General features: G+C 39.5%; 1 long non-coding RNA gene across 1 annotated transcript; it reads left to right on the top strand.

Moving 5' to 3' along the window:
- Positions 1–2903: 2903 nt before the first annotated feature.
- LOC131381942 (uncharacterized) lies at positions 2904–26043 on the top strand. Its single transcript, XR_009211018.1, has 3 exons — positions 2904–2988; positions 3682–3775; positions 25805–26043. It is a non-coding gene; the product is annotated as an uncharacterized LOC131381942 (long non-coding RNA).
- The last annotated feature ends 665 nt before the right edge of the window (positions 26044–26708 follow it).

The raw sequence follows: 26708 nt of genomic DNA, 5'->3' as shown, positions 1-26708 counted from the left end.
GATCCATGTGTGATAGTCTTATCTCCCCATACTTTCCCTGACACTAGGGCCATGTCTCATATTTCCACTGGCATCCAAGGGGCAGGCACACAAACTGCTCAGGAAATAATTGTGGACTAATTATGACTTTTCTTCAATTCAAAGATACACTCTTTTTTACATTTAGCACTCTGAAATCAGTCATTCAATTGATGGTGCATCAGAATTAATTGGCAGTTTTTTTTTTCTTTTTTAGCAGCCTCATAGATTAGATAAAATATAGTAATTAACAATCTTGATCCTGAACCTTCATTTGGTGACTCGGTGCTATGAGAGTTTACTCAGCATGGTGCAGTGGGGAGGAAGTTATCTTGCTCTTTCCTGACCATACTGGTGCTGTAGCAGAAAGCAGTACTACTCAACATACACTCAGTAAAATTCCATTTATTAGATTTTTTCTTTCACTTCTGAAATAAAGGAAGAAAAATCACATAGAAACTGATTGTGAGAAACTCAGGACTTTGTTAAATATTCAAGACCTGCATTACAGACTGTAAAAAGAGGAGCCCACTGCCCAACGGAGATTGTTTTTGAAGTCCACAGATAATATCGTCTACAATTTATTTTCTCTGCTGAAAAAAGAAACTCATGCAGGAAACATTTTAAAACCAAGTAAATAAAACAGAGATGCCCGCAATTTCCTGCAAGTCTGACTAAAAATAGGAAACTGCAATCATGAAAGTCGCTCATCTGGCAGCTGCAAGTCCATACCTTGGGAAGCTGAAATCACTGGCAGCTGCAGAAAGCGGCGTGTGACAGGTGTTCATCCATGCCCTTTTGGGCAAAAAAGGCTACATTTCAGGGGCATTTATGAACAAACATATAAGTGGCTTCTTAATAATAAAAGTCAGATGTCAAAAATTATTTACTTTCTCTCCTTCTCATTTCCATCCGCACCCTAGTCTTTCAGTTCTGCCTAATCCATGCTCTCCAAAGTAAATTCTAATTCCTTGCACCCAGGAGATAGACTGAAATTCTCCTGAAAAAGGGGGCTACAAATAAACATCAGAGTTTTACTCTCCTCTTTTTTCCACCCCCAAAATATCACAAACCAGTGCAGATGTTGGCGCTGATGTAAATATTTATGCCTGTCTTTTGTTTTCTCCCCTCCTGAATTACGGGCACATGAATTGGATCTTCAAAGCAATGTACAGGGTTTAAGCTAAGCAGTTCTCATCCAAGTCTATGGGAGGTACACAGCATGAACCCTGTAGTATCTCAGAGGTTTTATTCCTTTTTAAATTCTTTTATAAGAAGACTTTGCTAAGGGATTTACAAGAAGTAAAGATTATTTAGTGATAATGGATGAGAAATGTTGCTGGAAGTGTAAAAGGCAGCTACATTCTCACCAAAAGAATTTCTTATAAATAATGCCATTATGGCACAAAGGATACCAAAGGAATGTAATCATTAGCTTCTAATTGAAGAGCTCTGCCAAATTTGTTTCTCCTTGCTACTTTAGCTATTTTCTGTTAAGTGGGATTCTGTCAAATATAAACAAAGGGTAGGTGAAGGAGCATGATTAATCGCAAAGCTTGTGAGACAAGCCTGGGCTGGCGAATTGGTGTTGGGAACTGGATATTGCGTCCTTTATTTTCCTCTTGCCCCGACATTTGCCCCATTAACTCCCAGAGGGGCCTCTAATCAATGGATTTTGGCCAGTGGAAGTCAAATGGGGGCTTATTGAGGGTTGCCAGGGCAGGATTCTCTCAAACAAAGCAAGGGCTAAATAATGTTTCCAGACTAAAACACAGCACTATCTTTGAATGAATGTTTTCACTGAAAAAAAAAATAAAAGTAACTTAATTATATACCACATTTTTAAGGCAAGGTCTTTATAGCAAAATAAATGTTTCTAGGAATTCTTAAAGAGGGCATGTAGGTACACAGCTTTATGTGTAAATTCTCATAAAATCTCAATTACTCAGAAAGTTTGTGGCCCAAATCAACTGAATTGGATAATTAATTAAACATTAACCCCAAATTTTCTCATTTAAACCACTGTCACTGAATAATTTTTATAAATGCATTAACCATCTTTCATGTCTTACTCAGTATAGTCGTAGAATGACCACACTTGAATTCTTTCTTTTGATCACTGGGAATCCTCTAGTTAGTTAGGTTTATCTTTTTGAACATCAGGTTCAAAAGATCTATTTCTAAAAGAGATAGAGATCTGGAAGGTAAACTGATCCCAAGAAATACTCGGGAAATTGTTTAAAGTTCCTCGATATGAGTTCTTAAAATTTTGCTCCCTCTCCTAAAGGAGGGAAATTCCTGTTAGTTGAAGTTAAAACTGATGTTGAATGCTTAAAATTCCACTCTCTTCCACTCATCTAATTCTTGTCCACCCAAAACTATAGTAGAAAATTTTACTTCAGGAAATTAGAATAGACTGAATTCCCATAATCATGTAAATGTGGCTGGGCCCGGTAGTGCATGGCTGTAATCCCAGTACTTTGGGAGGCCAAGGCAGGTAGATTACTGGAGGTCAGGAGTTCAAGACCAGCCTGGCCAGGGTGAAACCCCTGTCTCTACTAAAAGTACAAAAAAAAAAAAAAAAGAAAAATTAGCCTGGCGTGGTGGTGGGCACTTATAATCCCAGCTACTCAGGAGGCTGAGGCAACAGAATCACTTGGACCCAGGAGGCAGAGGTTGCAGTGAGCCGAGGTCATGCCACTGCACTCCAGCCTGGGTGACAGAGCTAGACTCCATCTCCATAAAAAAAAAAAAAAAAAGGTTACTTGAAAACAAAATCACTCATATCAACTTAAAGGAAAATATACAGCATCTCCTAGGTGATCACTATTATGTTAAATGGGTAAATGCTTTATGTTTTTTTCACAACTGAAGCCAATGCTGAATGAAGAGCGTCTGTTGTTCTACATTTTTCAAGGACTGGAATGTTGGTGTAATCGAGACAAGATGGCTGGCTCACTGACAGTTTAGGTGAGAGAAATGCACACCAAAGCCATCTGTTTTGTTACTTTACCACAAGGAGAAGGGACACACTCTTATGAGGAATACTCACCGCTTGATATACCTTAACATGAATACAAATATTTTAAGGGCTTCATGCAGAATTAGACAATAGACCTCACTGTGTTACCTGGCAGTCAAGAATTACTCACTTTCAGAGTGAATTCACTCTGGCCTATGCATAAATGGGCTTCTCAGGGCAAACAACAACAACAACAAAAAAAACATCAAACATGCAGAGGAAGATGTGAAAGACTAATGTTTCTAACGTAATTCTCGTCAAGCTTGTTGGTATGTACGAAAAATATATATAACACTTTATTCTAGAAATTTCCATGTAAAGCCACCACTCTGAGTTCCCTGCCGCTCCTGCATAGTCTGACCTTGCTTAGGAAGACGGAGATCTGTGGAGCTGGTGTAGAAAAAGGGTGGGCGGGGGCGGATAAGTCGCACTCTTATTCCTACTTTTCCCTTTTACTAAGAACCCAGGATGGTTGAATGCAAGGTCCCTTTTTATTCTGAGGATAGAAAAAATTCAGGGCTTTCCCAGGCTATTTCACCCACACCAGCTATCTCATTTGGTTTTATCTATGTTTGGTTCTAGATTCACTAAAGATAGAAAAGCCACATATAACCTTTATGTCTTCCTTTTGTGTGGTGCAGTGATGTAAAATCACCCTATGGGATCCAAAAGAATTTGGAATTCAAATGGAGTTGTTTTCAGAGAGAGAAGAGGCAGAGAAAAGGATATCAGAATGTAAGCAGATCCTGTGAAATTATTCACATTTATATTGAACTTTTTGTTTTCAGAGTGCACGAGAGTTCAAATGTGTAAGGAGTGCATAAGGAAAGTGAGTTACCAAAGGGGCAGACTTTTCCATCCATCAATTTAGTATCACTTCTCTTCTCCAAATCTAGGCCTCTGTGAAACTGGAGCTTACCCTTTCTAAATATTTTTTCCTTTGCTAGATGGCAAAATGTTTTTTATTTGTGTGTGTTTTTTTTATTATTGGCTGAAACTTAAACTAAAGTTTACTATTTTAAAATAGGAAATTCTGTGACTTTTTTAGTATATTTGCAAAGTTGTATAACCATTATCACTATCTAATTCCATAACATTTCCATCACCCAATAGAAACCCTGTAACTGTTCACAATTACTCCCAATTGCCCCCTCCTTCACCTATCCCCGGCAACCACTGGTCTACTTTCTGTCTGTGTCGATTTGACTCTTCATACAATATGTCACTTTTTGTTGTATCTGGCTTCTTTCACTTTGCAAAATGTTTTCAAGGTTTATCCATGCTGTAGCAAGTATTAGTACTTCATTCCTTTTCTTGGATGAATAATATTCCATGGTATGGATGTGCCATATTTTGTGTCTATATTTTTATTTATTCAGTTGATGGACATTTGGGTTGTTTCAACTTTTTGGCTATTATAGATAATAATGCTGTGAAGATTCATGCACATGTTTTGGTGAGAATGTTTGTTTTCAGTTGTCTTGGGTATATAACCTGGAGTGGAATTTCTGGGTCATATAGTAATTCTATGTTTAACTTTTTGAGAAACTGTCAAACTGTTTTCTATAAGAAGTTACACCATTTCATATTCCCTCCAGCAATGTATGAAAGCTCATGTTTTAGTCAGTTTGGCCAGTTATAACAAATTACCATAAACTGAGTGGCTTAAATAATAAATATTTATAGCAGTTCTGGAGGCTGGAAGCCCAAGTTCAGAGTGCCAACACGATGGAGTTCTGGTAAGGGCCCTCTCCCAGACTACAAACTGCTGACTTCTCCTTATATACTCACGTGGCAGAAAGAGAGAAGTACAGAGAGATCCATATGTATTTGGGTCAAATGTTGAACTTTCTTCTATATTCTATTCTAGTGACTGTAGTATTTGTCTATTCATGTGCCAGTACCACACTATTTTAATTACGGAAGCTTTATATTATGTTTTCATGTCGTTAGTGCTAATCCCCCCTTGTAGGTGTTCTTTTTCAATGTTTCCTAGTGATTCTTGCATGTTTGTTTTGCTGTATGACCTTTAGTATCAACTTGTCTATAAAATAGCTTGGTATTTTTATTGGAATTGCACTGTATTTAGAAATTAACTTAGGGAAAACTGATATCTCTTAATCTTGTTATCCTAGCCAAGAACAGGAAATGAACTGCCAGTTGTTCAGGTCTGCTTTTGTGTCTTTCATGAGTGCTTACAAATTGTCCAGATATAGGTTTTGCCCATTTCTGGTTAAATGTATTCCTAAGCACTTAATCTCCTTTGCTGCTAATATAAATGGGCATTCCTTACTTTTATGTCTTCTGTTGTTTTATATATGAAGTCTACTGATTTGGTATGTTAATTTTATAACCTGCTACTTCACTGAATTACTTTATTGAGTTGGTTTTATTATTGATTCTCTGGGTTTTTCAAAGTATACTGTTATATCACCTACAAATACAAGCAGTTTTACTACTTCTTTTCCCATTCTTATGCCTCTAATTGATCTCTCATCTAAGGGCATTGGCCATTCAGTACAATGTTTGAATCCTGCATGTTGTGATTACAATGAAAATACCTCAAGTGTTTCCTCATTAAATAAAATACTAACTTTAGGACTGAGATATACATACCTTATAATGTTGAGGAAGTAGCCCTCAATTCCTATTTCCTTGAGAGTTTTTATTATGAATGGGTAATGGATTTTGTCAAAGGCATTCTCAGGATCTATAGAAATAGACATATAAATTTTCCTTAGATTTATCAATATAGTGTACTGTATAAATAGATTTCCTAATGTTGAGCCAACTTGTATCCTTTAAATATACGCTATTTGGTCATACTGTATTATTATTATTATATATATATTTTTTGAGACAGAGTCTCGCTCTCTCGCCAGGCTGGAGTGTAGTGGTGCCATCTCAGGTCACTGCCATCTCTGCTTCCCTGGTTCAAGTGATTCCCTAGCCTCAGCCTCCCAAGTAGATGGGACTACAGGGGCATGCCAGCATGCCCAGCTAATTTTTTTTTGTATTTTAGTAGAGACGGGGTTTCACCCTGTTGGCCAGGGTGGTCTCGATTTCCTGACCTCATGATCTGCCCGCTTCAGCCTCCCAAAGTGCTGGGATTACAGGTGTGAGCCACTGCATTGGGCCTGTATTATTCTTTTTAATGTGGTAATGGATTCTATTTGCTAATATTTTGTTTGCTGATTCCCTTAATTTTGCCATACCTTTAAAAAGACTCCATCCCAATTTTTTATTTTTCAAAATCCTAGCTGGAGTGGGAATTTTTCATTCCGAATTTTTACAAGAATGTTCACAAATGATATTTGTCTGTAATTATCTTTCTTGATAGTTTTTATCTAATAAATGTATCAGTTTTACGCTTGCTCATAAAGGCATTATGAATTTTTTCTTTCTTTTAATGTTTTAAAACAATTACTAGAACAATCTGGTCTTTGAAGATTTGGTAGAAATCACTCACGAAACCAACAGGACATGGTAACTTTTTTGGTGTAGACTACTTCCTTATTAATTTTATATCTTTTGTAGAAATTAGTCTGTTTAAGCTTCTACCCTAACGGTGTCAAATTTGGTAATTTTCATTTACCTAAGAAATTATCCACCCTATCTAGGCTTTCAAATTTTTTGCCTTGGAAACCTGTGAAGTGGCTTTTTATTATATTTTAAATTTATTCTGCTTTGACAGTTTTATCTCCCTTGCCACTTCTTAGTTGAAATGTTTGTGCCTACTCCTTGTTTTCTTGATCAAGCTAACTAGTAGTTTGACTATTTCATTAATGTTTTAAATTATAATTTTTCTTTGTTAATTAGATCTGTCATTTTCCTTTTCTTTGGGCACTCTTTCTGAGTCCTAGGGGGTATGATCCTTGTACATGCTATCCTTATATTCTTTAGAATTCTGTTTACTAGCCAATTCTTCATTACCACAATCTCTTTTTATAGATAATTATATTAAACTTTTCCATTCAAATTACTATGTGGCTTCTGTCTCCTGATGAGACCCTGGCTGTCACTTGGATTTGTTGTTGCATTTGACATCTCTTGGATTTGTTCCCTTCTTTCCACCTGCTTAGCTACCAGCTTCCTCCAGCTGACATCATATCCATCATATCGGATTTGGATTGCTACAATATTCTTGTAACATCTTGTTGATCTCCAAGTGTCCAGTTACAGTTCTCCTTTAATATAGCCTTCATAATAACCTCAGATTACCCTATCTCAAATCCAGTCAATACCATCACGCCACTTTCCAATGAAAATGCCCTCAGTTGATACACTAACCTAAATAAGAAGTCTAAACTCCTAAGCATGAAAAATAAGACCCTTTGTGCTCTGGTCCTTTCTTAATTCTCCAATCAAATCCCTTATTTTGTCCCCTTCCTCTCTCTTTTATATGCACTTAAGGCACAGTAGCAGCTATTCTGAAGTACCTTGAACAAATTGGGTCATTTCGCTCTCCTTATTCAGTCATTGTTAAACTGCTCCCTCCCTTGGGAATTTCATAGAATCCCATCTCTGATCCTGTCTATCTGGTGATTACCTCCTCAATCCTCAAGACTCAATTCAAGGATACCTCCTCCTTTTTTAGATCTACCTCCATATTTTAGAATGGAAAAGTTCCTCAAAGACAGGAGCCATGTCTTGTCTTAAATCTCCAAATTCTGCCTCAAGGTAGGCGCTAAATAAATGTATGTTGGATGTTAGATGAATGGATGAATTTTTACAAATGTATGTAGTCTTGGTACAGCCACGTAAGGGTGAGACCCTTTCAATGATCTATGAAATGGGTGTGATCTATAGGACACACAGAGCATTGTAATCTGGAGACAATTTCTATTGTCCATAAAGTGACATGTTGAGAGTATTGAGTTTGAAGTCTTGAGGTCAGTTCCTGTATTTTCTACATTCTAAGTTGGATGTTCTTGTGCAAGACATTCTGAGCATGATACTTTAACTACAAAACAGATATAATGTTATAATTATCTATAGGATTTAGGATCCCAACAAAAAACAGAAGCTGTACTCAGCTTGGATATTGAAAAAAATTAATTACTGAGGAGTCTTTATACAGGTATGGGAAAGATTTAAGAAACCAACAAAAAATGTCAGGGAATTTAGCAGCTTTCAACAGAGAGAAGCCACTACTGCCTAGTCCTAAAAGAGCAAGTGAGAAAACAGTGTTTCTGGAGCCTGATGAGCATTGAGGCTGTAAAGAGAGGGTTCCTTAGAGGAGGTATAGACTTAGAGATGCAATTACTGCCAGAACAAAGAGCAGAGCAGCAAGGCAGTAAAGGAAAAATACCCTGGCCCTTCTCTCCTGCCCTATAATCTCTTGCTGGTGCTTTCCTTTGGCTGATAAGAACCAGAAGCTAGGGGCTAGGGAGCCTGGGAGATACAGTCTGGAGAGTCCACTCCTCATCCTTCTCTAAGCACAGAGTAGGGTGCAGAAGGGCAGACAGCAGATGGGAGACTGAAAGCAAAAAACAACCAGCAATCCATCTCATTTATTTTTGTGGGGTATAAAATGCATAGAAGAGTAATATAAAATATATGTTATAAATTTTATGCCAAAAAATTCCCATATTCAACATCAAGAGAAAACACCAAACATTCAATATTTGGCTTTTTTTTTTCTTCAAGAAGGGATACTGTGACAAATATGGAACTCTGATTATTTGTCTCCCGTCTGTGGGTGGGTAGCTCTTTTGGTTAGAGCCTGGAGTTGATGAGGACAAATTCAGAGGTTCAGGCACATGGGCACCAGAGTTATATGGGCACAGACTACACAGTCCAGGCTTTGGTGTCGTGCCATTATCACAAGGAGGCCTGAGCACATCCTTTGCCACTGACTCCCACATAATTTTGCAGTGTGTGTACTAGGTATATGTTAGAGGTGAGATACTCAGGCATTCGAATATATCTTTCCGCAAGTTGTTTTAAAGGCTTATAAGCCATTTCTAGTAATTATTCAATAATTATCCAACCACCAATTTCTATACTTCCTAGAATAAACAATGCTTCACAGAGGGTGTGGGAGTACAATGTCAGGGTATGATTTGAGGAACACCCATCTGAGGAGTCTCTCCCAAAAGGATGTGCCCTACTCATTTCCCCACAGTTCTAATGTGAGAATTCCTACAATTCTCACATTAGTGATCCTCCTTGGCGTTACTTGCCATGGTGTCAGTAGTCTCATCCTAAAATATACCCAAGGTACTTAGGGTTAATAAGAAATTTGCACGCCGTGCTATCATTTCACTTATTAGGTCAGATTACTTGTTCATTCACTCAACAAATGTTTACTGAGAACCTACTCCGTGCCAGGCACTATGCTCATTGCATTTATACAAACCAAGAATGGTGCAATGGCATCGGCTACTAGGAGGTGGGGGAAGGGTGAAGACTGCTCATAAAATGCAGCACTAGGAGCCTGATCAGAGAGGACACAGCGTTGTGTTCCTGGTTAACCTAATGAGGGAGTGAAGGGAGAAAGCTATGGGTCTGGGGCAGAGAGAAATAATGTGAGCTCACTTTAGTTTGGCAAAGAGACAAGGATATTGAGTAAATAATAATATTCATAATTATGTGATCACTTAATATGTGCCTAATAGACTGTTAATATATTCGAGATTTCTTTATCTCGATGTCTTCCCTTACATGGCCAATATTGTGATGCTCATTCTTTTGATGAGAAAATTGAAGTTCAGAAAGGATGTGATTCACTCATATCCAAGCAGCTGATGATGGCAGATTCAGGAATCAGGTTCAATTTCTGCCTTCAGAGTATGAATTCCTTCCTCTCGGAAACATCGTCCTTCTGTGGGATTGAGTTAGTAAAACATCTTCTTCACCTGAAACTTAGCTGTTCTTAAAAATTGCTTAGATTTTTGTGAAATTGATTTTCTCTTTCTTGAAAAGAAAAAATATCGAAAGGGATCTCTCATCTTTACCAAAGGCTTATCATGGTTTTGCCCGCATCAGTTTTGTTTTCTGAGGAAAAACTGAGAAGACACACTAAGAGGTTACTCAACAAATGTTTGGTGAATGAATGGCTCCATAATTAAGCAGTTAAAAGTCACGCAACCCTTTATAGCATTTAAAACACAAGAAGATGTCTCAATTCTTCCCTGAGAGTCATTTCCCATTAAATCCCAATTTTCCACTTGATGAACTGCAGGCCCTCCCAATATCAACAAAGATTAGGCAGTATTTCCTTGCCAGGCTGAGGCTGTTCCTTGCTTGCTGTTGAGAAGCAAACTATAACAAATTGGGGCTGGACCAAATAAAGAACCCATAAATGAGTAACTTTGCTCAATGACCTTCTAGCTTTCTTGGCTTGGCACGTCCCGTGGAGAAATAAAACTAGGCAGAGAAGATGACCAAAGAGTTTCAGGAAGTTCTGTCTCCTTTCTTGGAATTTGTCAATGGGGTTATTTCCCATGGATGGCCTGTCTTTTAATTACACTTTGGCAGGCTCAGAACTATGAAGTTATAGGGATGTGTGGGCCTATAGCCAAATGCTGATCCCCTCAGCTGGCTTAATGAAAATTACCAGGTCTTTGCCCACAACAGGCGAGGAACAAAAGGCCTAGGTCAGCTGCTTCGGGAGATGTGGCTGCTCCCAACTCCCCTACGTGTTTCCAGGACATGGCTGATGGAACTCAGTAGCAAGAGTTTGCTCGGTGTGAAAGTGATAGAAAAGAAAAGAGAACACAGTTTTCCCAAATAAAAACTAGCAAAGACTGAAGAAGCCTCCAAATCATGGAGAAGGACCTTGTACTTTTCTGACCTGGTTGAAACATCATTTCCACTTCAACTCTGAAATGCAGCAAATAGATCAAGGGCTATCAAAAGATCACATCTGTGAATTTCTACCAATGACACATCATGGTGAACATGTCTTGGTTCTTGTTTGCCTAAAGATAGCAGGGGAAGAGAAGCTACCCAAGACACTTCCCTTACCTGCCTTCTGTCTGCATCTACATGGTCTCCAGTGATGGCTGAGTGTTCTTCTTATCTCTGATTCCCTCCAGACAGGCCCACTATGGCTTCCATCTGGTAATCTGGCTGCTGAGCTCCAGTATCACCACCCCCTCCATTTGTCTTTGCAGTCCTAGGAGTGGTAGGTAGGTGCTTCCCGTTGTTGCTAATCTCAGAGTTGTCTCACCATCTCATTTGGTTTCTCAGCTCCTCTATCTATCATTTGTGTGAACAATTCTCTGGATAAATCTACTCCGGTTCAATCCTTGAAGTGGTTTCTGTTTCCTGATTAGACCTTGACTGATACATATGTATTCTTCCCTTTACTGTAATGTTGCTACTCAGGAAGGCAAGACATCAAACACAATCACAATTAATCTAACTGAAAAGTCAATACTTTTCCTGCTTTATCTTGCTATTTATTAACTGGACTACAGATTCGCATCAAGTGTGCGAGAAATGGCAATGACACTTAGAGAGCTCTCAAAGCATATCTTTTGGACACATTAGTTTCTCTGGCATGTTGTGACATCCTAGGTTTCATGTGTCCTTGTAGCCAGCTTTTATCCAGGAAGGAGGTGATACCATCCAGGGATGAGGGAAGGTGGCTCCACCCACCTCTATGACCTGGAGCGATGGAAAAGCTTAGTAAAGTATATGATACTTTATATATAAAAGTAACTTTAGAACACGTTAATCAGGACAATGTTGCAACAAATGTTAGAAACTGAATCCAATTAATTTAAGCAAAAAAAAATGTATTGACTTACATTATTGAAAAGCCCAGAGACAGCACAAACTTTCCACATGGGTGGGCCTGAGAGTTTAAACAATGTCTTCAGAAATCTGCCACATCTCTCTCCACCACTCTGATTTGCTCTCTTTTATGTTGGTGTCAATCTCAGACAAATGTGTACCCGTGATTGCAACAAGAGCCTACAACAGCCCCAGGTTACCCTCAGTCTCAGAAGGACATCTCTCTCCCCGGACCAATCACTGTATCTTTGGTGATGGGGATCACAGGCTCTGGGAGGACAGCTTGAGTGAAGTTTATGACTCCTCAGCCCCCTGTGGGAGGGGAAACAGAGTTCTTGGCTGAAGAAAAAGGGAATTCTGAGCAAGTGACAACAGATATAAAATACCACGAGGCAGCCAGGTACCAAAGGGAAAGTATTGGCTTTGAATTAGAAAAGTTGAAATTGAATTCTAACTCTATTATCAGTTTGCTGTGAAAGTCCAGGCAAAGTATTTCACCTCTCTCAGACTTGGTTTCCTGATTTGTAAAACTGTGGATTTGGCTTGGAACAGTAATTTGCAAGCATTTTTAACCACAAAATTCTCTATTCAAGTAAACTCTTATGCAAAACAGATAAAACCTTGCCAAATTTGCTTAGACGGGTGATGAGGGTACTGGAGCCTTATCTCCTTGATGGGGCTACTTGAAACTCCTATAGTTCCTTGGAACACAATTTGAGAAACCTTGAAGTAGCTGATCTCGAGGGCCTGTTCCAGCTTGAACTTTGGGGAATGCTATGTAGATTATCCAACCCTCTTTAATCTAATTTTTCTCACTTTCCCTCTATTTATTTTTTGGCTAACATCATGAACTTTGGCTATGTGTGAGAGGCCACTTAGGAAAAATAATCATTTATTCAAATGCTCAGCCAATTTACTTTGGCCTATTTGTAGCTTGCTTTTCCTGACGGGGAGGGAATAAATTTATAAAACACACTTTCAAGTTGGGGCTAGAAAAGGTGAGTGTACAAGTGAGGAAAAGTAGACAACGGAAGTTGCCAATGCTGAGCTGAGCTGGAAGCTGTGAATTCAGGAAGCCTCCTTCTCCCCATTGCTGTGCTCCTTTGGCATCCGGGGCCAAGTGTACGCTCTGGAACGGATGGCAGAGGAGGATGTTGTGGGTTTTGGCTTCACTACTTGTGAAAACTTGCTCTTGGGAAGACACCTTCAGCCCCATTACGAGTGTTTGATTGAAGTCGAGCATCAGGGAAGAGAAGGGAAAGCGGTGGTGGATGTAGCTTTCCGATAGCCAGAAGACAAGGTGAAAGGAAGGATACTTTGAGTGAGAAATTTGTGCTGAGGTGACTTCAAATGAGGCCAGGACCTTTGCTTCTGTTTTTCATGTAATTGTTTCTTCAGACATCTGAATAAAGAGAGGCTAATAGGTGGCAGACACTCTTTGGGGGTGCAGAGATAAATAAGTTGTGTTCTCTAGCCTGTGGGACCTTGGAATGAAATAGGGGAGGCAGGCAGATCAATGCAAAATGCTGTGTGGGAAGGCTGATGTTCCGCTCGTGCACACAGGCTGGTGACGGCTGGTGTCTGTTCTGAATGGCTGGTGTCTGGGCTATACCAACTGTTAAATATTTTAATATCATCCCTGCTTTGTGATGTGTAAGAAGTATAAACAGATAGATGTGTACACTCCACAGTACTAGCACAGAGAAGGAAAAATAACTGGTGGAGTTAAAGAGTGTTTATAGAGGTGGTAGCATTTTGTCTGTGTCCTAAAGGAAGAGTAGGACATTATTCGGAGCTGGAAGAGTTGATGGGAAGGGGGCATTCTAGAGGACAGAGGGAGTGGGATCATGTTCTGCAGTCTGAATATGTATGCAGAGGCTGGGAAGACAAACACATTGTTTGGTGTGAACTGAACATAAGTTGTTAGGAAGTTCATCAAGAAGTGGGAGCTCACTATCTTCAAAATATATCCAGAATTCAACCACTTCTTTTCCTTCACTACTGCCAGCCTGGCCTGGCCCATTCTCTTCTCTCCCCTGAATTCCAGCCACAGCCTTGGAAGAGGCATCTGCTTCTCTCCTGCTCCCTACAGACTATTCTCCCTACAGAAGCCTGGAAGATCCCTTTAGAAACCAGGTGGAATCTCCTAATGTCTCTGCTCAAAATAGTGCAATGACTCCCCACATCACTAAAGTTGATGTTCTTACATTTGACTTAAGTGAGCAAGCTAATGCCACATCTGTAGTATTTCATGACCTCCTCTTTTACTCCTCTCCATACTACTCACTTCGATCTGGCCACACTGGCCTCCTACTTCATCCTCAAACTTGGCAGACACACTCCTCCCTCAGGACCTTTGCTCCAGCTGTTCCCCGTACCTGGAGCTTCCACTCTTCTTCCAAGTATCCTTCATCTAAGTTTCTCATCTATAAATCTTTGCTCTTGAAGGTTGTGCTGACTGCCTTATTTCATTTTGCAACCTGATGACCCATCAGCCTGTGAATCTACCCTCTTAGACCTATTCTGTTTTTTTTCTTAGCAATTTTCACTTTCTAATATGTTATATATTTTCTTATCAATTATGTTGTTTGTCTTTTCTTGCTAGAATATAAGTTTCATGAGGGCGGCTATCCTTGTCTGTTGCTTTGAAAAAAATCTCAAGTGGTCAGATGAGTGCTGGGCTCAGAGGAGGTGCTTGATAAATACTTATCAAGTGGTAGGGAGTGAGGATTTAGTAGATTATCCAAATACTTGGTAAAGCCAGCAATTGGACTCAAGTTTGCCCAGTGGCTCGTGCCATCACTCCTGAGTGGGAAAGGAAAACCAGTTGAAGTGTTGATGCTGGTAGCACTGGTGGTGGGATTTTACACCAGTCATGCTGATGCTGGACAGCATAGACAATGCTACAGTGAAGGAGACAGCAAGCTGTCCTTGCTCAATTTGTTGCCACAGCCTCTTTTTTTCTTTTAAATAATAAAATTCCTTACTGAAAAGACATCCTGTAGGTGTGTCTGTGTGCATGTGTACGTAGAGGCATTGGCCTCCATCCTAGAGCCTTACCTAATTTGGCAGGCATTTAACAAAGGCAGCATTATGGAATACCAGTGAATTATCTGGTAACAGAGGGAGAGACCAAGAGATGCATGGGTATGGAGCGCACCTGATAGGATGAAATGTTGGTCATTCACAGATGTCTTTCAGAAGGAGTCACCAACAAGTGCTACATTATGTTTGTCTTGTAGAAACTCTTTATTTCCTGTAAGGTTTCTGACCTTGGGAGACAAGGCTGACATTGCAGACAAGAGCCTCAAGGTTAGGCAGTTCTGCCGGGCGCGGTGGCTCACACCTGTAATCCCAGCACTCTGGGAGGCCGAGGCGGGCAGATCACGAGGTCAGGAGATCGAGACCATCCTGGCTAACACAGTGAAACCCTATCTCCACTAAAAATACAAAAAATTAGCCGGGCGTGGTGGCGGGCGCCTGTAGTCCCAGCTACTCGGAGAGGCTGAGGCAGGAGAATGGCGTGAACCTGGGAGGTGGAGCTTGCAGTGAGCCGAGATCGCGCCACTGCACTCCAGCCTGGGTGACAGAGCGAGACTCCGTCTCAAAAAAAAAAAAAAAAAAAAAAAAAAAGAAAGAAAGATTAGGCAGTTCTGCCTGGACTTCTCTGGAATTGCCGCTCAGGACCTACACCTGCTGCTACCACCTGCCGTTGGGATTTGGCGCAGGGATCCGCTTAGCCGTTTCTTCATGCTCCAGGCTTCCACTGGTTAGTGCTGAGGACTGTCAGCTAGTATTGAGAGAATGTCACTACTTCTCTGTCTAGAAAGAAGGCTGGGTTGTGAGGAGACAGGGGACAAACATAGAAAAGTCAAGACCAGGCCTCAGCCTGGCTGGTAGTTAGATTTTTTGCTTAAATTTAGGCTTACTCTACATGTTATGGCTCCAAAGAATACTAGGGAAAGAATGCTTTGCTAAAATGCATGGGCTCCAGTGAATGCCGTATTTAGAAAGGAATCACTCCTTCTAGTTGTGCCGACGTGTTAAATGAGTAAGGCCACCAAGCACTCTTAATGACGAAAAGGGATAAAAAGTTTCCTCCTGGTTTTCTTCAAATCACAGGCATCACTATAAGGTAGGAGCCTATTGGATAAGCTACTGCTTATCCAAAAGAAACTAAATTTATTTTGCACAGAAATCAAATTATTAACCCCCAAGCTTTCAAAGTTGTTAGATGGACAACCACCAAAGATGATACCAAAATGTGGTTGTCTGGGAAATTTATTTTCATATAACATACAATGCTACAATGGTATCTTGCACAGAAGAAACATTTAAGTGCCGCCCCTCCAACCCTCATTACCACACACACACCTTTTTTTGCCCCCAGTTCACCTGTACGGGTGTTTAGAATAGCACAAGGGTCTAATAAATCCTAACCCTGTTTTGGTCTCCAGACTTGCCGAGTGTCATATTTGACCTACTTCACCACTTGAAATTCCCATCCTCCGTCATAAAACATTTCTAACAAGATACCTCCCTGGTCTTACTATGGCTTTTTCCAATTTCTTCATTATAAATGCCAATCATGCCTGCCCCATAGTATACAATGATTTTGGACACCCTCTATGCTACCAGTCCTTAAGCTTCAGTTAGTGTCTGAATCTCCTAAAGGGCTGGTTAAAGTACAGATCACTGTGCCACCCCCAGAGTTTCTAATTCAAGAGGACTGGGGTAGGGCTGTAAAGTTTGCATTCCTGACAGGTTCCCAGGTAAAGCTGATACTGCTGGATCTGGGATCTTACTTTGAGAATGTATGTTGTATGCTTTCTATTTTTTGACAGCTCCTTGAAGAAAACCAAAACCAAAACCAGTTGATTTAGAACTGAACCAGGTGAAATTAGCAAAGTCAACAGCTATGAAATTAAACAGCAGCAGAAGGATGACTTGGTATCAAGTGAGGTCTGGGTGTGGAGGTGAATGTGCTATAATTCATGCTCCTTAGGGTTCCTTAAAAGATCTTTCTTCATCAAGAAAGCTCCCAAAGACTGAAGTGATCAGTATCAAAATTCTTTCAGTTGCAAGTGATAAAAATAATAATAAATATAAATATAAACCCAAACAGGCCAAGTCAGAGAGGATATTTATTGGCTCGTATCAATGAAAAGTAAAAGGATGGTCTGACTTCAGGCATGGCATGAACCAGAAGCTTAAAAGAATTTCTTTCTACAATTCTGGCCTCTGTATCCTCTCTATTTGCACCATTCTGACATAGATTCTTAGATCCTGGTGGCAAGATAAACAAGAACCACTTTCTCTCACTGGCCAAAGTCTTTAGAAAGCATGCTGTTATAGTTGCTCAAAGAACACAGTCTGCGGGGGTCACCTGTGATCCAGAATAGAGAAGAAAAAGGGCAAGAAGAGGACCAGTCGATAGTATATTAACCATAATGGCCATTACTCCTTGGGCACTGAGGCAAATTTGTGACGGTATAAAAATAACACGGAACTATTGTTATGATCATACCTTCCCTTTACCCAAATCCAACTCCATTCAACTAAGAAAATGCCACTAAGACAATGTGCCTTGGGGATTGTCACACAACTTTTTATCTCTTTTGTCACCATTAAATGTGATGTTTTTACTGGTGAGCTTCATGGCAGAACCTGTCATTGTAGTGAAAGAATTTGCTAGAGAGAGTGGCGTAGGCAAAGGGAAATTGTAGCTACCCATTTCCCCAGATCCACAGTAACTTTTTTTAAGTCTTTCTTTCTGCTGAAAAACACCTGCCTGGCTACAGAGTCAAATAGGAGACTCTGAAGGGACAAAATGCTATTTTAAGTGTGATGTTCAGTCTTATAGAGTTTTCATTTAGTTTTTCATGTAATAGGCAAATGTACAAAAGCAATTAAGCTAGAACAAAGCAGAAAATAACAGCAGGCAACTCTCTGCCTTCGGTTACAGTGCTCCCAATCTGGAACGCTGTCAGTCATTGGTGGGGCTTGCAGGATTAAACTAGCTGGGAGAAAGAAAAAAAATTTTTTTTGGCTGAGTCAGCATCCAAATATAGGATTCCTTCTGAAGGACTGCAGGTTTCTCAGAGGGCTATGCTAGAGGCAAGGAGTAGATTGATTTTTTAAAGTCCATACGGAAAGAAATAATTATTGCAAAATGTGTGCGTTTCCTGAGTTGTGGTCTGGAAAAACCATTTTTGGGCCTGGGACACCGCCTCCCTGTTTGAGACCCTGGAATGAGTCTTTATTTCGTTGTGCTAAACCATCACAGCAATTATGTTCCTAGAATGATATCAGCTAAAGGATGTGTTGGGGTTTTATTTTAGTTAAGTTAGATTGTAATTAAGAAGTCACGTATTAAAGGGGTATGCGAGAAACACAGTGGAGGTTAATGGAATTAAAGGGAGGGAAATTTCTGGGCTTTAGGGCTTTGCCACTGCCAAGGCTCACTCACTCGCATTCATTCTCTCCCTCCATCTCACCATATCGCCAATCTTCATTCTCTTCTGCTAAACACAGATTTTTAAATATGGTAGAAGATGGCCACCAGCAGCTCCCAATTCATGCCCTTCAATTTCTATGACTCAAAAGGCAACACACTCTGTTCTTCCCCAGTTGGGGAAAAAACCCCAGGGAAAGAGGACTCCATTAAAGAGATGAGAGAAGAGTGACCTGGAAGTAGGAGAGGGAGGGCTATGGCCACAGAAACCAGAGCAGGATGGAATTTCAAGGAAAAGGCAACGGTCAAAAAATCAGACACTACAGAGGGATGAAGTAGAGTGTGATGAAAGAATTCCTGACAAGGTTTGCAACACACAAAAAGTTAATGTCACATTTTTCTGCTCACACAGTATGTGGATATGTAAACAAGCATATCACAGTGCTTTTCTTGAATATTAGTTTGCTAATGCTGTCACTGGACACATCGATTTGGTCAACTGCCCATAAATTTATGGCTCCTTGTAAAGCTGCTTTTACCTAGTTAAAAAGTATTAATTAACATTAAAACAAGTTTTGATAAAAGACTCATGAACAACAATGAAATAAACCCAGTAGGGCAGTAGTGGGCCTAGCCTGGGTATTGTGCTCACCTTCCCTACTTGCTTTGTCACTGGGGAAGGAGGACAAGGTACAACAGTTGGCCAGGTTGAGTCACATCATGGCTATTCCTGTGGGGAGGGACCAAGTGCTATGACTGACAGCCCCACCAAGATTACACAACTGGAGTCAGGGAGAAGCTATTTCCCAAAGAGGAGAAAGGAGAAAGGTACATACTTTTCTGTGTACAGACAACAAAATGGTTACAGGAGTCCAGCCAAGTGTAAAAGTATCCCCAGTCCTCCAATAGCACCAATTATTAGTTATTCCTATCAACATTTATTTTGTACCTACTACATGTCATATCTATGTTAGATCTTGGGAACATAAAGACAAATGGTATAAGATTCCAACCTTTCAGAGTTTGAGTTATTGCTAAATAGACATGCAAAAATAAACTGGGTGTTATGGAATGAGAATTGTAGTAGAAGAATTTGAAAAGTAGTATGCGAGAAGGAGAGGGAAAAGGATGCATTCTGTTGGGAAGGAGGGATGAGAATAAGATTCATAGGAATCAAGATTCAGAGGAGGGCTTTAAAGGAGGAATAGGAGGCTTCCAAGTAGACAAGATAGATTTCCAGAGATTTCCCAATTTAAATACTCACTTAACTCAGTTTTACTAGAGAATATTGTAGGTTTGTATTACATAGGGCAGCACTTAGGAAATACAGATCTAGGGCTAATTTTAAACACAGAAATTAAAATTTACAGAAGTTAGGCGATTTGATCAAAGTAATATAGCTAGAGAGTGGCAGGGCTAGCATCAGAAGTCGGACTTCTTCATCAACAGAATAGTGCTCTTTTAATTTCCCCACATAAAATCCTGATGCTCAAGGGTCAAAGAGAAACAGTGAGCCCTTGTCATGGTTTTTAGTAGGTACTATCTACAGTCATGAATCTAACTATAGCTATTATGTGACCAGGACATTACCAACTCATTAGCCTTGAAGAATGGTAAGTAGCAAGTGTTCACAGTGTATTTTACATTCATGTACAAATTATTGGAAAATATCTGTTTCAGAAAAACACAACTGGCCACCAGAGATAGCCCCTATGTTACATCCAATAATTAATGGACCTTGAATTATATTTTAATAAATTGATGAGGACTGAGTTTTAAGACAGGCTATTTTCTTACTGGAGCTGTGACTCATAAGGAGGGGACAGCCCCCTGGTTTTTATCAGAAAATAAAAAACTTAAGGGGAGAAGCCTTCTGTTTTACTCACACGGACTGGTAGGGCAGATGTGCAGAGCTGACAGATGCCCAAGAGCTAGAAAAATAATTGCTTGGAAGTCACTGGGCTGAGACAACTGGAATGGTTAGTTTTTTCCTATGGATGTCTGAGCTAAAGACTCTTTCAAATTCCTCAGCAGAGGCACGGAAGCCCCTGTGCAAAGCCAGTACAGGAAGGGCTAGTCTGGGTTGGTCTGGTGGACTAGGTGGGCAAGAAGCATGGTCTAAAAGGCAGTGGGAGCTGGAGAGGGCAGCAGCACAAGTCGTTCAGAATAGTAACAGTTGTGGAAGTCACTGTCCCATTGTATACTGCTTTCTTGGTACAGGCAGCCCTGGCTCCACAGCTATGAATATAATGATTGACAAGAAACTGACAGAGGGCCCTATTTTTGAGAGGAGCAAAGGTATGGCCTTGTGTGTGGGAATGTAGTCTGAGCAGGAGAGTGAGGAATTGCATAGCCGTCATCTTCCAAAATGAAGAAGCTATTAGAGAAATACAGACAAGCATTATGCATTTGTGGATGGCTGGCAGAAGAGAACACATCATCCCCCAAGTCTCAGTATAATATCCGTCACTCCGGAGAAAAGATCAATATCAACAATTATCAAAAATGGGGGAAAAACTGCCAAAAGGACTCTAAGCCAGCCATGTTAAACATGAAATGAATTACCACTCCCTGCAATGGGAAAAAATTTCTAAATTGTCGTCACAACAGAAAATAAACACAAAGCCTACACGTTTCCTTGTAGGCTTTCCTCCAGCCTCTTAGAGAGACCAAGATCACTCAAGACTCAAGTTCAAGGTTTCTGCCTGCCTGTCCTTCTTGCCTGTTTTGACTATATATATACATATATATATGTGCAGATATATATGTATATATGTCTGTGTGTGTGTGTGTATATATATATGTGTAGTATATATATATATAAGTGTAGTGTGTGTATATATATATATATATATATATACTACAACTATGTTATTGGTGTACAATAGGTTGGAGAACTCAGGGCCATTTCCTGTAAGGGACTGGGTTATCCATAACACTTGCTTGGTTATTTTTTTATGATTTAATAGGGAGACTTTCCATAGCATGAAATCTGGCTCTGCCATTTACAGGCTGTGAGACCTTGGGCAAGTTACTCAACCTCTATGAAACACAACTCAGGAGTCTTGGAAAACAATGATTGTATGAGATAGTATCTAGAAGTAGATATAGAGCACAGCACTGGAACATGGCATGTTCTTAAAATGGTAGCTATTCGAATGGTTATTATTATTAAATCACTGTGCCTGCCTTTGAACAGCTCGCAGCCTAATGGGAAAAGCAGACATGGGTATGATTCACGCAGATAGAACAGTATGGGTTGTGGTTACAAGTATGGGTTGTGCTTATTTTCATGTTTAAGATTGCCTTTGTATAGTTGGTTTCCTCTGGTGGTTTCTGTGCAGATAGTGACACTATTTGCAGAAATTCTAAGGAAAAATCACAGTCTCTCATCAGGCTAGAAGTATTCTAGATTCTAGAACATTATCAAGATCTTTGCCTGACATGAAAAGGCAGAAAAGACCTATGGATGCTAACGTCTTCAAGCAACTTGAATCTCAACGTTGGCTGCACTAGGAGAGCTTTTAAAATTCCAGTGCCCATTCAACAAAGATGACAAGATGATTTAGTGAAAAGACAATCTTTTCAACAAATGGTTCTGGAACAAGTATCCATATGCAAGCCTCACAAGACACACAAAAATGAACTAAAAGTGGATTACAGACCTCAAAATAATACTAAAAGTATAATACTTATGGAAGAAAACATAGGAGAAAGCCTTCATGATCTTGGTTGACCAAAGAGTTTTTAGATATAACAGAAAAGCACAATCCATAAAATGAAAAATAAATATTTTATACTTCATCACAATTTAAAATGTTTGTATTAAAAAAAAGAAAATGAAAAGTGCAGCCACAGACTGGAGAAAATATTTGCTAGTCATATATCTAATAAAGTACTTGTTAATAGAGAATAAAATAACTCTTACATCTCAGTAATAAGAACACAATCCAATTTTAAAAGGGGTAAAAGATTTGAATAGAAGTTTCACCAAAGAAGATATACAAATGGCTAATATGCACTTGAAAAAATATTCAATATAATGAGGAATCCAAAGAACATAAAGAATACAAATTAACACTACAATTACGTATAACTACACAGTCATTAGAATGGCTAAAATTAGAAATCCAAATAACACCAAGTGTGGTAAGGATATAGAGAAAATGGAACCATCAGTCATTCATTGCTGGTGGGAATGTAAAGTGGGAAAAGTCAGTTTTTTAAAAATAAGTTAATCGTAAGCTTACTATACAACCCAGCAATTCTGCTCCTAGAAATATACTCAAGAGAAATTTAAACATATTTTCATACCAAGGTGTGTTGTGCTTATGTTCATAGCAGCATTTTTCATAATTGCACCAAACTGGAAACAACTCAAATGCCCACGAACTGCTGAAAAGTCAAACAAAATGTAATATATTCATACAGTGAAATAGTGTTCAACCATAAAAAGGAACATGCTACAGCTATTCATAGCTGTGGAGCCAGGGCTGCCTGTACCAAGAAAGCAGTATACAATGGGACAGTGACTTCCAAAACTGTTACTACTCTGATCGACTTGTGCTGCTGCCCTCTCCAGCTCCCACTGCCTTTTAGACCTCAGCAATATGATGAGACATGAAAGGAACCAGAGGCAAAAGACAACATATGTTATGATTTTCTTTATGTGAGTGTCCACACAAGACAAATTGATAGAGATAGAAAGCAGATCAGTGGCAGTCTGGGGCCACAGGTAGGAGCAAGGATTGACTGCAAACTGGCAAGAGGGAACTTTCTTGCGTGATGGAAATGTTCTAAAACTAGATTGTATAGATGTCTGCACTCCCATGTTCATTGTAGCACTGTTCACAATAACCAAAATATGGATGCTGTGGATCTATGTCCATCAACAGATGAACAGGTAAAGAAAATGTGTATGTACACAATGGAATGCTATTCAGTTGTAACAGGAATGAAATCCTGTCATTTGCAGCAATATGGATGGAACAGGAGGTCATTATGTTAAGTAAAATAAGCCAGGCACAAAAGGACGAATACTGCATGTTTGCACTTTTGTGTGGGAGCTAAAAAAATGGCCCTTGTGGAGATAGAAAGTTGATTGGTGGTTACCAGAGGCAGAAAGAGCAGAGGGGAAGGAACATAAGAGTGAGGTCAGTTAATGGTTGCAAAAATATAATTAGATAGAAGGAATAAGATCTAGTGTTTGATAATACAGTAGATCATTATAGTTAACAATAATGTATTATATATTGTTCAAAATAGCTAGTAGAGAAGAATTAAAATGTTCCCAACATAAAGAAGAGATAAATGTTTGAGGCGATGTGTATCCCAATTACACTAATTTGACCATTACACATTGTATGCATGTATCAAAATAATCAAATGTGCCCCCAAAATATGTGCAACTATTATGTATCAATAAAAAACACTAGATTGTGGTGATGCCTACACAATTCTTTAAATATATCTATTTTAAATAATATAATTTACCATTATAATGGGTGAATTTTGTACTATGTAAAGTAGACCTCAGTAAAGCTATTTAAGAAATCCTATTGTCCAGGCTTCCCTCCAGACCCACAACATTGGAACCTTTGGGGCTGGGACCTGGGCATCAGCATCCTGTAAAGCTTCTCCACATATTCTAATGGGCAGCCCATAAGAACCAAGGTAGAGAAAAACCTGTGGATTTGAATTGCATCTTCACAACTCACCAGCTGTGTTACTTAGAGAGTGTTATTTAATCTCTCTGAACATTATTTTCCATGTCTATAAGAAAAAATAATACCTACCTCATCAACTTGTTTTGAGGCTAAAAAAAGATGAATGTAGAAGAATGCTGAATAATGTCAAGCTGAACAATTGTCTAGAAACTAGAATAGAGATAACAGTCATAATGTGTGCTCAAGACCTGAAAGTCAGCCACAGTTTTGTCAAGAGACCCTGAGCACAAGACATTCTTATACCAGAGAGCCCTATCAGGCTAAATTCCAGAGTATGTAAGATTACTTTGATCTGTGTCAGTTTGGGACAATTTAATAATCTCCCAAAGAGCACTTCAATGAGACCAGGCTTCCAACAACAACAGACTGAACTATCCAAAATCTTCCTTTGCATTAAAAATATCTTGATGTCAGCCAGGCATGGTGACAGTACTTTGGGAGGCCAGGCAGGCAGATCACTTGAGGCCAGGAGTTTGAGACCAGCCTGGCCAACATGGCAAACCCCTGTCTCTGCTAAAAATACAGAAATTGGCCAGGCATGGTGGAGGGTGCCTGTAATCTCAGCTACTCGGGAGGCTGAGGTGAAAGAATCACTTGAACCCGGAAGGTCAAGTTTGCAGTGAGCCAAGATCCTGCCAGTGCACTCCAGCCAGCATGACACAGCAAGACCCCATTTCAAAATAAATAAAGTAATTAATTAAATACAAATATTTTTATATCATTAGTAATTTGGGGTTGTTTTGCAATTGCAGTTAGGGGCAGATAGTTGAGGGTTTCTTTCTTTTCTTTCTTTCTCTTTCTTTCTTTCTTTCTTTCTTTCTTTCTTTCTTTCTTTCTTTCTTTCTTTCTTTCTTCCTTCCTTCCTTCCTTCCTTCCTTCCTTCCTTCTTTCCTTCCTTCCTTCCTTCCTTTTTCTTTCTTTTTTTTGAGATGGAGTCTCGCTCTGTCACCCAGGCTGGAGTGCAGTGGCGCATCTCAGCTCACTGCAAGCTCCACCTCCCAGGTTCACGCCATTCTCCTGCCTCAGCCTCCCAAATAGCTGGGACTACAGGCACCCGCCACCATGCCCGGCTAATTTTTTGTACTTTTAGTAGAGATGGGGTTTCACCGGTTTAGCCAGGATAGTCTCAATCTCCTGACCTCATGATCCACCCACCTCGGCCTCCCAAAGTGCTGGGATTACAGACATGAGCCACCACACCTGGCTGACGTTTTAAAACCTCTAAACCCAGCCTCTTTCAGCTATTATAAAGATACAAAAAATGTCTTGTACCAATTAGAGCGTCTTCAGCTGCAAGTAGCAGAGTACCTGATTTTTAATGTCTTAAGTTGCAATTATTTTAAATATTAACGGATAATCTGGAAGTAGGCATTCCAAGTTTGCTTTGGAAATTCCGTGGTATTATAAAATATCCAGACTCTTTAGAATCTTGAGCTTTGTCAAGGGCAATATCTCTCCTCATGATCAGAAAACAGCTGCCAGATCTTCAAGAAACTCAATCTCATATGACAGCATCCCAAGTAGAAAGCTGGAGGCAGCTACAGAGAAAGGCTTTTTCTTCACATGCCTCTTTGTTATTAGGAAGGAATGAAAACGTTTCCCCAGAAGTCCCAAGAAGACTTTTCCCTTTATCACCTTAGATGAATTGGGTCAAATACTCACCCTGTTAGCAAGGAGGGAGAAGGAATGGTTGTCAGGGAAGCATCCAAGAGCATCTGCCACGTTGCTTATTTTCATACAGTGTTTTGCAGCTATGCATATGCAGCAGACAGTGTTCTTCATTACAGGCAACAGAAAATGTGCCTGTCTAATTTAACCAGCAAATGACTTTATTCACAGATTTTGAGTACTTCAGAGCTGTCAGGATTTCTGAAGAGTGAAACTTGAGGTTAAGCTGCCAGAAACAATGCCCAAAACCATGCTTGAAAACTGTTCTAATGAAGAAGCCCCTACTTGTGTCAGTCACCACACACTCAATGGACAGTTTGCACCATTGCTGTTCTCCTGATGAGAACTTGATCTTGCTTTCACCATTACTGCCAAGGCTGCCAAACAGAGAGGGTGAGTGTGCTCCTTAACCCTTGGTTGTTGCACAGCTAGCTCCCAAATCTAAGTGTGCTGTGAGCGCATCTGATTGCTGGAGCCTTGGTCATGTGAGTTTTCCAAGCTGCAAGGGAATCTGAGAAGGTGAGTAGCTGATATTTTTGGTACTTCTGAAGACCCATAAAGAGAAGAATTCTCAACTTAGGTAGAGGTTTAGGTACTAAAATTTAAACTAGAGTGAATGACGCATTCACTACAATGTTAGTTATCTCATTTAATTCTCACAACCTTTTGTAAGTTGTCCTCATTTTATGGAAAAGGAAACTGAAGCTCAGAGATACTTTACCATGTCCAAAAATCTAAGCTCTACAGAAAAACTCAGACAATTAAGCAAAACTAGATGTACAGGGATGTATATTGTGCATTATTACAGCAAATTAATTGAAAACATACCAGATATTCATCATTAGGTATTTGTTAAATAAATTATGATATATTTATACAATGGAACACTGCATAACCTTTTACAAAATGAGCTAGATTTATAAGTTCTGATAGGAAAATAAGTTTAGAATATATTGAGTGAGAAAAACACAAGTTCCAAAATGATATAGATAGTACAACTTCAAAACAGTTTCAAGAGACTCCAATTTTATATACATATAGATATATTATATATATTGTATATACAGGTAGTCCT

Source organism: Hylobates moloch, unplaced genomic scaffold (genome assembly GCF_009828535.3).
Source record: "Hylobates moloch isolate HMO894 unplaced genomic scaffold, HMol_V3 SCAFFOLD_19, whole genome shotgun sequence".
Taxonomy (NCBI): Eukaryota; Metazoa; Chordata; class Mammalia; order Primates; family Hylobatidae; genus Hylobates; species Hylobates moloch.
Note: the sequence above shows the minus strand (reverse complement) of the source record. Positions and strands in the feature narration are given on the sequence as shown.